Source organism: Lutra lutra, chromosome 17 (genome assembly GCF_902655055.1).
Source record: "Lutra lutra chromosome 17, mLutLut1.2, whole genome shotgun sequence".
In the NCBI taxonomy this organism is placed as follows: domain Eukaryota; kingdom Metazoa; phylum Chordata; class Mammalia; order Carnivora; family Mustelidae; genus Lutra; species Lutra lutra.
The window spans coordinates 49,637,913-49,656,109 of NC_062294.1; positions in this window are offsets into that span (position 1 = coordinate 49,637,913).

An 18,197-nucleotide genomic window follows, 5' to 3' on the forward strand; every position below is an offset into this window, starting at 1 on the left:
TTCCTTCTCTCTCTCTCTCACTCACTCCCTCTCTCAAGTAAATAAAATCTTTAAAAAATTTATTATTATTATTTTAATCATCTCTCTGCCCAATATGGACCTCAGACTCAGAATCTGAGGATCCGGAGTTGCTTGCTCCTCCAGTGGAACCAGCCAGGAGCCCCGCCTTCGTTATTTTTTAAGAAGCAAACTGGAAATAGAAGCAAACTGCCTCAATCTGATCAACAGTCTCCGAAAAACCCGCAGCTGGCGTCAGACCCTGCGGTGACGCGGCAAGCGCTTTTTTCTGTGAGGCTGGGGACAACACAGGATTTCTGCTCTGATCTCTTCTAGAACATTTTATGGCAGGTCCTAGTGGTAGAATAAAGTCAAAACATAAAGCAAACTCACGAGGCTCAGGAAAGGAAGAAGTACAATTGTCATTATTTGCAGATGACAAGACCAAGTATGTGGAAAATCCAGAAGAATTTAGTAATCAGTTTGGTGGATTTTTATTTCATTTTTTTAAAGATTTTTAAGATTTTATTTATTTATTTGACAGACAGAGATCACAAGTAGGCAGAGAAGCAGGCGGGGGCAGGGGGGAGGGGAGGCAGGCTCCCCAATGAGCTCGATCCCAGGACCCTGGGATCATGACCTGAGCTGAAGGCAGAGGCTTTAACCCACTGAGCCACCCAGGCGCCTTGGATTTTTTTACTTCTATACCTGTAATGAACCATTAAAAAGTATTTTTTTAAAGATTTTATTTATTTATTTGACAGAGAGAGATCACAAGTAGAGAGGTAGGCAGAGAGAGGGGGGGAAGCAGGCTCCCCGCTGAGCAAAGAGAACCCCATGCGGGGCTCGATCCCAGGACCCTGAGACCATGACCCGAGCCGAAGGCAGAGGCTTTAACCCACTGAGCCACCCAGGTGCCCCAAAAAGTATTTTTTAATGATAAGATTTATGATAGCTGGAAGGGACATCAAATATCTCAGAATTAGGGGCACCTGTGTGGCTCTGTGGGTTAAGCACCCAACTCTTTTTTTTTTTTTAAGCACCCAATTCTTTCTTTTTTCTTTTTAAAGATTTTATTTATTTATTTGACACAAAGAGAGAGAGAGAGTTCACAAGTAGGGATAGAGGCAGGCAGAGAGGGGGAATCAGGCTCCATGCCAAGCAGAGATCCAGATGTGGGACTCGATCCCAGGATGCTAAGATCATGACCTGAGCCAAAGGCAGAGACTTTAACCCACTGAGCCACCCAGGCGCCCCAAGCACCCAATTCTTGATTTCCGCTTGGGTGGCAGTCTGAGGGTCCTGAGATGGGGCCCAGCATCAGGCTCCATGTTCAGCGAGGAGTCCTGCTTGAGATTTTCTCTCTCTCTCCCCCTCTGCCCTTCCCCCTGCTTGCACATGCTCTCTCTAAATAAATAGATTTTAAAAATCTAAAAATATATATGTTATATATAGAAATTAATCTGAAGGCAAATCTATATGACCTCTCTTCCTCACGCGGGTCTCAGTCTCACCACCCCTGGACCATGCCCTGAGCAGAAATCCAGAGTCAGATACCGAATGGACTGAGCCACCCAGGTGCCTCTCAACCTTATTCTTACCAGGGAACTACAGATCATAACCGGAGTAAGACACAACTACACAGCCACTGAAATAGTTCACCCTAAAATAATTTTTTTTTAAAGATTTTGTTTATTTATTTGACAGACAGAGATCACAAGCAGGCAGAGAGGCAGGCAGTGAGAGAGAGGGAAGCAGGCTCCCTGCTAAGCAGAGAACCCGATGTGGGGCTCGATCGCAGGACCCTGAGACCATGACCTGGGCCGAAGGTAGAGGCTTAACCCACTGAGCCACCCAGGCACCCCTCACCCCCAAATTATTGACAGTACCAAGTGCAGTCGGGGGTGTGGGACAACCAGAATTCCTAAGCTTTGCTAGTTGGGATATAAATTTGCAGGATGGGGGAAAACGACAAGTACCCCGTCAGATGGGAGATATGCATACTCTGTGATGCCTCCATTTCTCCGCTGGTTGTCTGTGAGCACAAACGGGCTCCAGAAGACGCAAGAGTGCTCCTAGATAAATTATTTGTGACAGCCCCAAACCAGACACAACTGAAATGTCAATCAATAGTTGGGTAGCTAAATAAAGCACGCTGTATTCACACATGGAAAATTACAGCAATGAACAGGAATGACCTTATGCTACACCCAGTGTGGATGGATCTTAGAAACATCACGTTTAACAGAGGAGGCCAGAGATAAAAGTGTATATACTCTGTGAGCCCACTTACCTGAGGTTCAGAACCAGACAAAACTATTCCAGAGCGTGTTAGAGGAGGTCAGGACGGTGGTGAATGACAGAGGAGGTGTGGGGATGACTGCAAGAGGGGGACGATCTGGGAAGCTGTAGCTACCTTATTTCTTCGTATGGGTAGAGGTTAAGGATTTGTGCTCATTTTTTATGTTAAAGATTTGTGCACTTTGGTGTGTGTATAGTATGCTTTTATAAAAAGTTTATACATTAATAAATCCAGAAAGAGAGGGGTGCCTGGGGGGCTCAGTTGGTTAAGCATCTGCTTTCGGCTCAGGTCATGATCTCAGGGTCTTGGGATCGAGCCCCGCATCAGGCTCCCTGCTCTGTGGGGAGCCTGCTTCTCCCTCTCCCACTCCCCCTGCTTGTGCTCCCTCTCTCGCTGTGTCTCTCTCTGTCAAATAAATAAAATCTTTTTTTAAAAAAAGATTTTTTTGGGGAGCCTGGGTGGCTCAGTGGGTTGGGCCGCTGCCTTCGGCTCAGGTCATGATCTCAGGGTCTTGGGATCGAGCCCCACATCGGGCTCTCTGCTCAGCGGGGAGCCTGCTTCCCCGCTGCCTCTCTGCCTACTTGTGATCTCTCTCTCAAATAAATAAAATCTTTAAAAAAAAAAAAAGATTTTTTAAATTTATTTGACAGAGATCACACGTAGGCAGAGAGGCAGGCAGAGAGACAGGGGGGAAGCGGGCTCCCCACTGAGCAGAGAACCTGATGCGGGCTGGATCCCAGGACCCTGAGATCATGACCTGAGCCGAAAGCAGATGCTTAACCCGTTGAACCACCCAGGTGCCCCAAATAAATAAAATCTTAAAAAAAAAAAAATCCAGAAAGATAATTTCATGAAAGGAAGGTGAGAATCTCCCTTCTTTCCCTATCTCATTCCCCCAAAGTGACCCCCAATTAAAAATGTGGTAGGTTTTTTCTCTATATACATGGAATTATATATGTACTATGGGATAGTATATATATGTATGTAATAGTATATATATGTGTGTATATATGCAATAGTATGGTTCACATGTTAGATATTATACATGTGTTGTGTTATACGTGTGTATATGTACGCACATGTGTATACATATAACACAGCACATATATGTATATTATATATGTCATAGTATATAGTATACATTACACACTGTATATGTGTGACATAACATGTTATTTATATGTATATGTATAAATATGTGTGGGTATGAATATGCATATTTAACATGTATAATATAGGTATGTATTGTATATTCATGATATGTATAAAATCTTTTAGAATATACATTGTGTATTACATACATACATATTATATATGTATAACATACACTCCATACATGTCTCTCTCTATAAAATCTGGAGGGCAGGCAGCTTGCTGGTCCGCACATGCCTTTCACCAGCCTGCATGTATCTCGGGGCTGGTTCACAGCCGAATGAACAGCCGACCACCCTTTGCACAGGCTGCACAGAGACTCTTGGATACCATATACTGCAACACGGTGTCAGTGGTCCAGATGAAACCCAGTGTTAAGGACAGGGGAGCTCTGGCCACTCAGCGGGGGACCCAGCCAGCACCCCTCTGTGCTGGGCCCGGTGTGGAGGGGATTCCTGGGGGCGAGGGGGGGGCTCTTCTCTACTCATGAATACACTGTCCTGCCCCAAATGGTCATCAGGTCAGAGTCAGTCTCTTTCTCTTACACTTTGGATCCTCCCCCACCCACCCTCTAGGCTTTTTCTACCCCAAACCCCAGCCCCCGCTGTCCCATTCACGTTTCCAGCTCTTCCCTGTCCCTGTGACTCAACAGTAGGGCGGCGCTAAGGGGTGGAGGTGTGGGAATCCTGGATCCTCTCATCCCCATTGGCCGTGACCACCTTCCCACGAAGGCTTCCTCCTTCAGGAGCAAAGTCATCATCAACCAACAGATCTCCGATGATTGACAGGAACCCCTATTATATTGTTAGCAATGCACTCCAACCCCACAGACCTGGCCCGGGGCTGTCCTGCCTGCCGCGCTGAAAACTCCCGTTCTTTGTTCTGGCATTGAAAATTATGGTGCAGGGCACCTGGCTGGCTAAGTGGGTTGAGCCTCTGGCAAAGGCAGATGATCTCAGGGTCCTGGGGTCAAGCCCCCAGTCAGGCTCTCTGCTCAGCAGGGAGCCTGCTCCACCCCTCCACCCCGCCTGCTTCTCTGCCTACTTGTGATCTCTCTCTCTGTTAAATGAATAAAATCTTTTTTTTTTAAAAAGGGTGGGGGGCGCCTGGGTGGCTCAGTGGATTAAAGCCTCTGCCTTTGGCTCAGGTCATGATCTCAGGGTCCTGGGATCGAGCCCCGCATTGGGCTCTCTGCTCAGTGGGGAGCCTGCTTCCCCCTCTCCCTCTCCCTCCCTGCCTCTCTGCCTACTTATGATCTCTGTCTGTCAAATAAATAAAATCCTTTAAAAAAAAAATGGTGCAATGTGTGTGTGTGCGAACGCGCGTGTGTGTTTAAAATGCCACCTGCGTCTGGGGCTACTAATAGATCAGACAGACATCTGGGGCACAGTCCAGTGAATAGGGCAGGCTTTGTTTGTTGAAAGAGATGTAGGAGGCTAGGGGTCAGGACGTGAGATGTATGGAACAGGGGTAGGGCTTAGAGCACGCAGACATTCCGGTGCTAAGGTGAGGACTTGGATCCTGAGTCTGAGGCTTTCCTGAGCCACGCCGTATTCTCGGATCAAGGACGGCGCCGGGCAGGAGCGGGCTGGAGGAGTCTGCGCTGGGAACGCTCCGGTCCTGGGACCCGCCCTCTCCTTCCTCCGCCCGACTTTACGTGAAGTTTCTCCTTGGCGGTGGGTGCCGAGTGTGCCCCTCTCGGGGGTCACCCCACAGGTGCCTAGCCAGAGCGGGCGGCTCAGAAGGGGCTGCTCTGGCAGGGGTAGGAGCTTAGAGAAGGTGGAGGCTCAGGGGCTGGGGCGAGGGATGTCTCAGAGAGGATGGTGACTCGGGAGGGCTTGGGTGGCGCCGCGCTTAGCCGGGGTCGGGGGTGTGGGGGTGGGGGGTGTGTCTCTGGGGCGTGGCTTCTGCGGGACACGCCTCTCTAGGGCGTGGCCGGCTGGAGGCGTGGTCCGGGGAGCTGGTAGACCCAGGGGCAAAGCCGCGGGTGGGTGGGACTCTGTGATTCTGAGAGGGTCTGGGAGCTCGGACTGGTGGGGACCGGAGTTCTCTTCACCCCCTTTCTGCAGACAGTGAGCCCCTTTATGGCTGACGCCAACTATGACCAGACTCGTGCTGTACGGGCTGCTAGCGTCGGGTCATACTCCGAAGACTGCTTAGCACATGTTGGACAGCCTTGGCCTTACCTCCCAAACCTCTGGGTGCCCCGGCCACACTGCACAGGTGCCTTCGTGGGCAGCCACGGGCAGAGAGCTGGACATTCCCTGGCCCAACCCCGGTAGTCCTCAGAAGCAGGGGAGGGCCTCCACCTTGGGCTGTCCCCCCGCCCCCCCATCTAGGGCCAGGGCTGTTGTTAGCAAAGAAATCCCACACATGGGAATAGAGGGACAAGCAGGCCGATGGAACAAAACTGGACCCCCGAACACGTGGGTATTTAGTGACAACTAGGACATCTCAGCCTCTGACAGAAAGACTGAGCTTTTACCATATGGTGTTCAGAAAACCAGATAAGCATTTTGGGGAAAAACAAAATTATATATAGACCTAAAATGGTAGCGGTGGTGGTTGCAAAACTTCGCGAATATTTTGAAAACCGGTGAATTGTACACACTTAAGGTGTGAATCTCATGGTAGGTGAATTATCTTTCAATAAAAATAATTTTTCAAATAGAGACTCCCCCCCCCCACCTAGTGTATTGATGGCTGCAACTTTGAAATGCATTGAAAAGTTAGGCGAATTAACGGATGGATAGAAGGATGCATAGAGTGGATAGAAATATGAGAAGACAAAAATGGTGAAGTGTTAGTAATAGACTCTAAGTGGCAGACACGTGGGTGTACACTTCTTTTAACTTTCCTGTATGTTTGAAAATCTTCATAATAAAAAGCTGGGGAAAATTCAGGGGCAGTAAAATCAAATTTATAAACAAAACTCCTTAAGCAGATTCAGAAACTGGCTAAGAAAATATGATCCCATAAGCAAAGTAAAAACATGACAATCTCCGAGAAAATATTTACAACTCACGACACACACAATATATTTATCTCCTTAATACATAAGGAAAAAACAAAAGCCCAAATGTTTTAAAATGTGCAAAAGAAATGAACAGACGGTTCACGGAGAAACGGGTATGTATGGTCCTTAACCATACGGAATGATGCTTAGCTTTGCTCATAATAAGGACAATGCCAAGGGAAAGAAGTAGCCGCCTCTGTAAAATTGGCCAAAAGTTCTAAGCTGGAAAGCACGCTCTCGTGCATTTGCTGGTGGCGCATGCCAAATGATAACCTTCTCAGGGAGAAATTTGGCAGTGGCTAACTAACAAAACAACATGTGTGTTCGCTTTCCCACTTCTCAATGCCCATTCCAGGAAGATACCGGGAAGACCCACTCACGTCTATCGACTGATCTGGGCTGAGAGCGGAGTCAGCCAGATACCTTCAAAGAACAGAAAGGAACCCCAGCGTCTCTGGAACAGGTGGGGCTATTTTTAACTTTCTGTTTTGAAGACGATTATCCCTATACTGTTCATCTTGAGTCACCGCTCGTTAATATTTGCTTAACTGGCTTTTCTCGCTCTCCTTGCCTATGTGATGATGATAATGACAGTGAATGGCCCATTTGAAAATTCACTGAGACATCATGATCCTTTCCCTCTAAATGCTTTAGCGAGTAATTCCTAAGAGCAAGGACATTATCCTAAAAGCAATAAGGCAGTGATGGAATTTAGGAAATGTATCATGGATAGGTACTATTTTTTTTTTAAGATTTCATTTTTAGGGGCGCCTGGGTGGCTCAGTGGGTTGGGCCGCTGCCTTCGGCTCAGGTCATGATCTCAGGGTCCTGGGATCGAGCCCCGCGTCGGGCTCTCTGCTCAGCAGGGAGCCTGCTTCCTCCTCCTCTCTCTCTGCCTGCCTCTCTGCCTACTTGTGATCTGTCAAATAAATAAAAAAAAAAAAAAAAAAGATTTCATTTTTAAGTAATCTCTGCACCCACTGTGGGACTCGAACCTACAACCCTGAGATCAAGCGTCGCAGGCTCCCCCAACCGAACCAGCCAGGCTCCGGGACATGTACTATTTTTAATACACAATCTATATTCAAAAATGCCCAAGTGTCACAAAAATGTCTTTTTTAGCACTGTTTTTTATTTTTTCCTCTGTCTGGGTTCCAACCCAGGATCACACATTCCGTGGACTTGTCCTTTTTCTTTAGCCTCCTTTAACTGGCAGTGCTTCTCTTCCTTTCTTTGTGCTCGGTGAAGCGCACATCTTTGAAGCAGAACTGTTTTGAAGTTGAAAAAACGCTGTGAATTTTGTGGAATCGGGGCTTTATTATTGGACTAAGGGCTTATGCAATTGAGGATGGTGGTGAGGAAAGACGGTCCGGAGAGGGGAGTCCAGGAAGAACTGGAAAATCTCCAGCCAGCCCTTTCGAACCACTGGCGCAGGTGCACAAGTCAGAGTTTTCCGGGAAATCTGGGAAGCTAGCATATTCAGCTGTCAGAGTGGGATCATGAAGGACAACCGGTGAGAAGTCTCCAGAAGGCTCTTGCCTCTGCATCAGGATGTGGGCCTGGAGGGGAGTGTGGGGGTCACCCTTGGTCAGCCAGGCAGAGAATTGAGATGAACAGAGCTTGAGGGAAACAGGTCACAAGGTCCTGTGCTTTTGTGTGTCTGTCTGTCTCCCTACAGCGGAGAGCAACAGAGAGCTGGAAGCCACTCGCACAACTGTTTGTCTCTCACCCCGTCTGAATAGAACCACCGCCAGAAGCAATGACCAAGCTTTACTTCTTCGTTGAGTTTTCATGTGGTTTTCCGTGTGGCCAGCTCTAACCTTGAACCACAAGGGGAAAGGGATTCTGAGAAGGGTAGGCGCAGCTTGGTTGACCCAGGACAGAATCACCAGAGAAGCGTGCCCTATTTCCTTAGTTCCCTAGAAAAGCTTCTGTGAGATTGGTTATTGGTTATGAGTCTGGAAGATTTCACGTGAGACCATCCAGGCCTGGAATTTTGTGGGAAAGTTAATTTGAGGTTCAGTTTCTTTGACAGGAAATTCGGATTTCCTATTTCTTCTTGGGTCGGTTGTGGTTAAGGTTTATTTTTCAAAGGATTTATCCACTTCATGTGAGTTTTCAAATGCATTGACATAAGGTGGTTCCTAATGTCCTCTTACTACCCTTTTCATGCTTGTAGGACCTTTAGTGATGTCTCATTTTAATTCTTGATATTGGTCGTGTGTTTCTGTTTTTTTCCCTTCATTGGCCTTTATATGGATTTGTTGAGTATATTAACCTTTTATTTACCTATTTGAAATTTTTTTTTTATTTTTAAGTAATTTCTACACCCTGTATGGGACTTGAACTCATGACCCTGAGATCAAGAGGCGTGCTCCGCTGACTGAGCCAGCCAGGTGCCACTAAGCTTTTAAATAAACACCTTTGCCTTGTTGATTTTTATATTGTATGTTTTCTATTTTGCTGACTTTTGGTTCTATCTATATTACTTTATATTCTACTTTGTTTTTTTTGTTTTTTTTGTGTGTTTCTTTTTTAAGATTTTATTTATTTATTTATTTATTTATTTTTAAAGATTTTATTTATTTATTTGACAGAGAGAGATCACAAGTAGACGGAGAGGCAGGCAGAGAGAGAGAGAGAGGGAAGCAGGCTTCCCGCCGAGCAGAGAGCCCGGTGTGGGACTCGATCCCAGGACCCTGAGACCATGACCTGAGCCGAAGGCAGCGGCTTAACCCACTGAGCCACCCAGGCGCCCCTATTTATTTATTTTTTAAAGATTTTATTTATTTGTTTGACAGACAGAGATCACAAATAGGCAGAGAGGCAGGCAGAGAGAGGGGAGAAGGGGAAGCAGGCTCCCTGCCAAGCAGAGAGCCCGATGTGGGGCTTGATCCCAGGACCCTGGGATCATGACCAAGCCGAAGGCAGAGGCTTTAACCCACTCAGCCACCCAGGCGCCCCTTTATTTATTTTTTTTGACAGACAGAGATCACAAGTAGACAGAGAGACAAGGAGGGTGGGGGGAACCCTGAGATCATGACCTGAGCTGAAGGCAGAGGCTTAACCCACTGAACCACCCAGGTGCCCCATGCCTTGAAATTTTTATTTTATTTTTCTAAAGGTTTATTTATTCACCTTGATGGGGGAAGGACAGAGGGAGAGGGAGAGTCTCAGGCAGACTCCCCGCTGAGTGTGGAGCCCAATGCGAAGGTCTCCATCCCAAGGCCCTAAGATAGCGACCTGAACCGAAGTCAGATGCTTAACCTACTGAGCCACCCAAGCACCCCTCTATTTTATTTTTAAAGATTATTTTTAGGGGCGCCTGCTTCTCCCTCTGCCCCTCCTTCTGGCTTGTGCTCTCTCTCTCTCTTGCTTTCTCTCTCTCTCTCAAAATAAATAACATCTTTTAAGTAAGTAAATAAATAAATAAATAAAATTTTCTAAAGGTTTGGTTGATGGCCTGGAATATGGTGTTCTTTGGTAAATGGACCATAGGTGACGCCCTTCTTTATCGCTGATAAACTGCCTTGCTTTGAAGTCTGCTCTGTCTGGAATGAATACAGGTAGATCTACTGGGAACTCACATATTACTAAAGATCCATTCAGTTCCTGGGGCGCCTGGGTGGCTCAGTGGGTTAAGCCACTGCCTTCGGCTCAGGTCATGATCCCAGGTCCTGGGTTCGAGCCCCCCATCGGGCTTTCTGCTCAGCAGGGAGCCTGCCTCCTCCTCTCTCTCTGCCTGCCTCTCTGCCTACTTGTGATTTCTCTCTGTCAAATAAATAAATAAAATCTTTATAAAAAAAAAAAAAAAAAAAAGATCCATTCAGTTCCTTTTACCCAGCACATCACGTCTGGCTGTCAGGAAAAACTTACAAGGCATTTACCGAAAGGAAAAAAAAAATTACCGTTGGAAGAGACAGAGTGAGCATTGGAAGCAGCCATGGCGGGGATGTTGGAATCATCAAACTGGGAATTTAAAACAACTCTGATTCATATGCTAAGGGCTGTAATGGATAAAATAGACAGCATGCAAGGACAGATGGGCGATGTCAGCAGAGAGACAGAAATCCTAAGAAAAAGATCCAAAAAGAAATGTCTGAGGTGTTGGGGGGAGAGGAAGTGTTCTAGTCCTGTGATTAGCGAGCCTGTATCACTAGACTGTGAGCTTCACAAGTGTTTTTAAGTTTTTTCCCCCTCCCTCTTAAGTTGGAGAGGACAGCTGGAATGGGCTGGGGGTGAGTAGTTCCCTCCCCCCACACCCAGGTGCATTGGGCTCTTGTTAAGGAGCTCCTCCTGGGGGTGAGAGCCACCTTAAGAACAGAGTGCTGTGATGAATTTCAAAATAGGCCTTTTTCTCCTCTTCCTGCTAGCAGCACAAGTGGATTTTTCTCTAATATTTACTCTGGGAACCAGCTTGAGCTCCTGGAGGCAAATCTCATAAAATTGTGGGGTTCTCCAAGAATGGAGGTCCCCCTGGGGTTTTTAACTCTCAGAATTGCCTACACGAAGCTTCCAGCAATTCATCAAGGAGAGTTCTGGTGTTCCTGCCCCAGTACTGGTCGCCACAGCAGTTTCTGCCCATGAGTCGCCCCGGTAAGTTTTTCTCTGTATTGGGCTTTCAGTCTCTCCAATCGCAGGGGCAGTGGTTGGCGCTGTGTCCTCACCTCTCTTAAGGATCCTAGTAGAGTTGTCAGCTTTTCAGTCTGTTCAGCTTTTTATTTGGTGTTAAGATGGAGCGGTGAATTCCCAGTTCCTTACTTGTGAAACTGGAAGGCAGAAGCTACCTTAAAGAGTATATAGACTTGGGGCGCCTGGGTGGCTCAGTGGGTTGAAGCCTCTGCCTTCGGCTCAGGTCATGATCCCAGGGCTCAGGTCATGATCCCAGGGTCCTGGGATCGAGCCCCGCATCCAGCTCTCTGCTCAGCAGGGAGCCTGCTTCCTCCTCTCTCTCTGCCTGCCTCTCTGCCTACTTGTGATCTCTGTCTGTCAAATAAATAAATAAAATCTTAAAAAAAAATAAAAGAGTATATAGACTTGAAAAAAAAATGTGGGTTTTGCAGGTGTTGGATGTAGTGGTCTATAGGTATCAGTTCGTTCAAGTTCATTAATTGCATTATTCAAACCTGCATTTTTTCTGACCTTTTTGCTTGTCCTATCAGTTACTGCATGAAGCATGTTAAAATATCCAAATACGATTGTGAATTTGTCTCCTCCTCCTTTTAGTTCTGTCAGCTTTTGCTTTATGTTTTTCAGATGTGTTATTAGGTGCATGCAAGTTCAAGATTATCATATGTTCTTCATCATTTTAAATTATGAAATATTCCTAACTCTTATAAGATTTCTATCTAAAGTCTACTTTGTCTGATGTTAATATGACCATGCCAGCTTGCTTTCTTTTACTTAGTATTTGCATTGTATGTATTTTCCCTTTCTTTTACTCTAAATCCATCTGTGATTTTATATTTAAGGTAAAAAGAATAGGGGCACCTGGCTGGCTCAGTCAGTGGAGCGTGCAACTTTTGATCTCAAGGTTGTGAGTTTGAGCCCCATGTTGGGCTTAGGGACTACTTAATAGGGGCACTGGGGTGGCTCACATGGTTAAAAGTCTGCCCTCGGCTCCGGTCCTGATCCCAGGGTCCTCCCACTCTCTCTCCCTCTATTGCGCCCCCTGTTTGTGCTCTCTCACTCTATCAAATAAATAAATAAAATCTTTTTTAAAAGACCACTTAATTAAAAATACAAAAAATTTTTAACATAAAAAGTATAGGGGCACCCGTCTTGCTCAGTCAGAAGAACATGTGATCTCGGGGTTGTGAGTTTGAGCCTCATGTTGTATGTAGAGGTTACTTAAAAATAAAACCTTAAAAAAATAAAACCAAAACACAAGAAGTATATAAGATCTTGTTTTTAATCCAGTTTGACAATGTTTTCCCTTAATTAGAGAGTTTATTTTCATTTATGTTTTATATATCTAGGGGTATGGTGTTTGAGATTACTGTGGTAGTTACCTTTTGCTGTGGAACAGATCACTCCCAAATTTACAGGCTTAACCCAAGAGTAATCATTTATTATCTCTAGTTTCTGTGGATTTCTTAATCCTGAGTAGCTCATCCCTATGACTTGGAATTCTCTACCTCCTTGCCAACACTTGCTACTATCTGTCCTTTTAATTAGAGCCATCGTAGGGGGTTGAAATGGTATCTCATTGTGGTTTTGACTTGCATTTTCCTAGTGACTAATGATTTTGAGCATCTTGTCTGGGCTTATTGGACCCTTGTGTCTGTTTTTTGAGAAATGTCTACTCAGATCCTTTGCCCATTTTAATATTGGGTCCTCATTTTATTACTGAATTATAAGAGCTCTTAATATATTTTAGATACAAGTTTCATCACATCTATGGTTTGCAAATATTTTCATGCATTCTGTGTGTTCTTTTCACTTTCTTTATGCTATGCTTTGAAGCAAAAACCTTTTTAATTTTAATAAAGTCCAGCTTATCTATATTCCCCTTTGCTCACTTTCATTTCTTTCTTTTTTTTTAAGATTTTATTTACTTATTTGACAGAGAGAGAGAGAGAGATCACAAGCAGGCAGAGAGGCAGAGAGAGAGGTGGAAGGTCCCCTGCTGAGCAGAGAGCCCAACGCGGGGCTCGATCCCAGGACCCCAAGATCATGACCTGAGTCAGAGGCAGAAGCATAGACCACTGAGCCATCCAGGCGCCCCCTGACTTTCATTTCTAAGGCTGTTGCCATTGGTATAGAATTCTAGGGTAACAATTTCTTTTTCCTTTTGGTGCTTCCTTTTCTTTTTAAATATTTTATTTATTTATTTGACAGACAGAGATCACAAGTAGGCAGAGAGGCAGGCAGAGAGAGAAGGGGAAACAGGCTCCCCGCCAAGCAGAGAGCCCGATGCGGGGCTCGATCCCAGGACCCTGGAATCATGACCTGAGCTGAAGGCAGAGGCTTTAACCCACTGAGCCACCCAGGTGCCCCCTTTTGGTGCTTTAAACATGTTATTCCATTGTCTTTTGGCATCTGTTAGGGATTAAGTTGTGTCCCCCTCCCAAAAAGATATGTTGAAGTCTAATTCCCAGGACCTCAGAATGTGACCTTATTGGGAAATAGTGTTGCAGATGTAATTAGTTAAGACGAGGTCATACTGGAATAAGGTGCATCTCTAATCCAGTATGACTGGTGGCCTTATAAGAAGACAGCCACGTGAAGTCAGAGACAAAGGAAGAAGGCCATGTGAACATGAAGGCAGAGATTGGAATTACGCAGCTGCGAGCCAAGGAGTGCTAACTGTCAGAAGCTGGAAAGAGGCAAAAAAGGATTCTCTCTCTGTTTTCAGAGAGAGCGGGGGCCCTGCTAACACCTTGATTTCACACTTTGTAGCCTTTAGAACAGAGACAGTAAATTCTCATTTCACTACCCACTTTGTGGTGCTTTTTATGCAGCGCTGGGAAACTGGTCCTGCTACGTAGTTTCCAGTGAACATTTACACACTCTTCGCATTTTCCCCTTGAGAGTGATGTGACTTTGTCTCATCTTTCTTTCTATTATGTTTATTATCTTTCTATTATGCTTTCTATTATGTTTTCTATTGCTTTCTATTATGTTTATTATCTTCGGTTTCAGTACTTCTATCAAAATGCCTAGGTGTGTCCCACCCCACACTTTGGTGTATTTTTTTTAAGATTTTATTTATTTTTATTTTTTTATTTTTATTTGAGCGAGAGAGAGATCACAAGTAGGCAGAGAGGTAGGCAGAGAGAGAGAGGGGGAAGCAGGCTCCCTGCTGAGCAGAGATCCCGATGCGGGGCTCGATCCCAGAACCCTGAGATCGTGACCTGAGCCAAAGGCAAGAGGCTTAAACCACTGAGCCGTCCAGGCACCCGCCCCTTTGGTTTTTATAGTGTTTGGAGCTCACCGAAATTTTTAAATCTATGAGTTGATGTTTTTCATTCATTTTGGAAATTTCTCAAAAAAGTTTTTTTTTAGGGGCACCTGGGCGGCTCAGTGGGTTAAAGCCTCTGCCTTCGGCTCAGGACATGATCCCAGGGTCCTGGGATCAAGCCCGCATCTGGCTCTCTGCTCAGCAGGGAGACTGCTTCCCTTCCTTTCTCTCTGCCTGCCTCTCTGCCTACTTGTGATCTCTGTCTGTCAAGTAAATAAATAAAAATCTTTAAAAAAAAAAAAAGTTGTGGGGCGCCTGGGTGGCTCAGTGGGTTAAGCCGCTGCCTTCGGCTCAGGTCACGGTCTCAGAGTCCTGGGATCGAGCCCCGCATCGGGCTCTCTGCTCGGCAGGGAGCCTGCTTCCTCCTCTCTCTCTGCCTGCCTCTCTGCCTGCTTGTGATCTCTCTGTCAAATAAATAAATAAAATCTTAAAAAAAAAAAAAAGTTGTTTTTTTTTAAATTGCTCTGGGATCCATGCTCTCTTTTCTCATCTGAAGCTACTCCAATTATACACAGGATAGATAATTTAACAGTGTCCACATCACTCAGGCATCTCTTTTATGTTTTTTTTCCCTCCCATTCTTTTGTCTTAGAGCTTCATTGTGGGTAATTCCTATTGACCTGTCTTTAAGTTCACTGCCCTTCCTTTCTGTTATCAGTAGTCTCCTGTAAAGTCTAACAAATGAATTATTTTAAAATCAACATGTCCTGGGGCGCCTGGGTGGCTCAATGGGTTAAGCTTCTGCCTTTGGCTCAGGTCATGATCTCAGGGTCCTTGGATGGAGCCCCACATCAGGCTCTCTGCTCAGTAGGGATCCCCCTACCCCCTGTCTGCCCCTCTGCCTACTTGTGATCTCTCTCTCTCTCTCTCTGTCAAATAAATAAATAAATAAAATCTTAAAATAATAAATCAACATTACAGGAGCACATGGGTGGCTCAGTCAGTTAAGCGTGTGGCTCTTGGCTTTGGCTCAGGTCATGATCTCAAGGTCATGAGATCGAGCCCAGTGCCAGGCCCCATGCTCAGGGCACAGTCCGCTCGGGGCCCTCTCTCCCTCTACCTCCTCCTTTGCTCCTCCCCCTGTTTGTGGTCTCTTTCTCTCTAAAATAAATAAATAAATACGTAAAATCTTCAAAATAAAATCAACATTATAGAAGTATAATTTACATGTAATAAAATGCTCACGCTACACGTATACGGTTCATTGAGTTCTGAAAAATATATACACTTATATGATCACCACACAGATCAAGGTGTAGAACATTTTTATTCTTCCAGAAGGCCTTTTGTTCTTTCCAGCCAATTTTCCTTAACTCCTCCTGGTGATCACAGATCTGGTTCGTGTTATGATTGGTTAGCTTTGCACAGACTAGAATTTCATCTACATGAAATGGTATTGTCTATACACTTCTGGGTCTGGCTTCTTTCTTTCAGCGTGATGGTTCTGGATTCACCAGTGTTGTCACCCGCATGTTCCTTTTTATTGACCAGCGATATCCATTATGACTATCCTGTGACTGGTTTCTAATAACCTACGAATACACATTTGGCTTGTTTCCAGTTCTTTTGATATTATGAGTAAATCTTCCATGAATCTTCTTGTCAACATCTGCTTTCCTTTCTCTTGGCTACATACCCAAGAGGGATTTCTCAGTCATCAGATAAAACTATGTTCAACCTGACAACAGACTGCCAACCTGTTTTCCAAACTAGGGTCCATGCTTACATTCCCTTCAGCAAATATGTGAGCGTTCCAGCTCCTCCACGTTTTTGCCAAGGTCTGGTGCTGTCAGTCTTGTACGATTTCAGCCTTTCTAGAAGACGTGTAGCGATACCTCTTTGTGGTATCAATTTTAATTTTTGTGGTGATTGTAGATTGAGTATCTCCGTGTGTCTGTTGGCCATTCGCATATTTTCTTTTCAGAAGGGTTAAGGCTTTTGCTCACTTGAAAGTTGGATTTTTAAAATCTTTTTATTATTGGAGCATGTGGCCATTTTAGGTGCTAGAACATGTGACTCTTGATCTGGGGGTCACGAGTTCAAGCCCCACCTTGGGTGTAGAGATTATTTAAATAAATAATTTTTTAAAATCTTTTTATTATGGAGTTGTGCAGGTAATTTATGTATCCTGGATTCACCTTCTGTGGCAGAAATAAGTATTGCAAATATTTCTTACCAGGTTCTGGCTTAGATGATCATTTCCTTAATTATGTCTTTTAAAGAACAGAAGTTTTTAATTTTGATGAAATCCCATTTATCTTTTTCTTTTTTTTTTTTAAGTTTATTTATTTATATTTTTTAGTCATCGCTACTCCCAACATGGGGCTTGAACCCATGACCTCAAAATCAAGAATTGTGTACTGCTCCGACTGAGCCAGCCAGGCTCCCCTGTTCTTTTTCTTTTTTTTTTTTTTTCTTTCATGACCAGTGCTTTTCATGTCTTGTCTACAACATCTTTGCCTGTTTATTGTAAAAATAAAATCTTAAGAAGTAAATAAATAAGATAAAATATCTTTGCCAACCCCAGGTTTGAAAAGATTTTCTCCAGTGTTTTCTTCTACAAGTTTTATGGTTTTAGCCTTTATCCTTAGGTCTGTGGTTCACTTGAGTTAATTACTGTGTGCTGGGCACCTGGGTGGCTGGGTGGGTTGAGCGTCTGACTCTTGATTTTAGCTCAGGTCCTGATCCCTGGGTCCTGGGATGGAGCCCCACTTCATGTACCCTGCTCAGCGGGGAGCCTGCTTCTCCCTCTCCCTCGGCCCCTCCCCGCTCCACTCATGCTGTGACTCTCACTTTCTCTCTGTCAGATAAATAAATGAGATCTTTAAAAAAAATTACGGTGTGCTGTGTGGGCCAGGTCCAGTTTTGTTCATGTACATAACTACTTTTTATTGAAAAGACTATCTTTGCCTCCCATGAATTATACTGACATATTTATAGAAAATCAACTTTGGGGGTGCCTGGGTGGCTCAGTGGGTTAAGCATCTGCCTTTGGCTCAGGTCATGATCCCAGGGTTCTGAGATCGAGCCCCACATCAGACTTCCTGCTCAGCGGGAGGCCTGCTTCTCCCTCTACCCCTCCCCCTGCTTGTGTTCCTTCTTTCGCTGTCTCTATGTCCAATAAATGAAATCTTTAAAAAAAGAAAATCAACTTTGGGTCTATTTTGGGCTCTTTATAGAAAGTCTTGAAATCAAGTAGTAAAGCTCTCCATCCCTGATTTTATTTATTTATTTATTTATTTTTAAGACTTTGTTTGTTTGTTTGTTTTCGGAGCTCTTGTCATTTTTATTTCTTTATTTTTTAAAGTGATCTCTACCCCTATGTGGGGCCCAAATCTACAGCCCTGAGATCAGGAGTCACATGCTCTGACTGAACCACTGGGCATCCCATCTCTAATATTTTAAGTCCTTGAATTTTTTTTCTTTTTTAAAGATTTTATTTATTTATTTGACACAGAGAGAGATCACAAATAGGCAGAGAGACAGGCAGCGAGAGAGGGGGAGAATCAGGCACCCCACAGAGCAGGGAGCCCAATACGGGGCTTGATCCCAGGACCCTGAGATCATGACCTGAGCGGAAGGCAGAGGCTTAACCACTGAGCCACCCAAGTCCCAAGTCCTTGAATTTCTATATAAATTTTAGAATCAGTTGGTCATGTTCCCTAAAAAGATGGGGAGATTTTGATTGCGTTAATTCCCAGACTCTTTATTCTGTATCATTGATCTATTTTTCTGTCTTTTTGCCAAAAGCAAACACACTGTTTGAT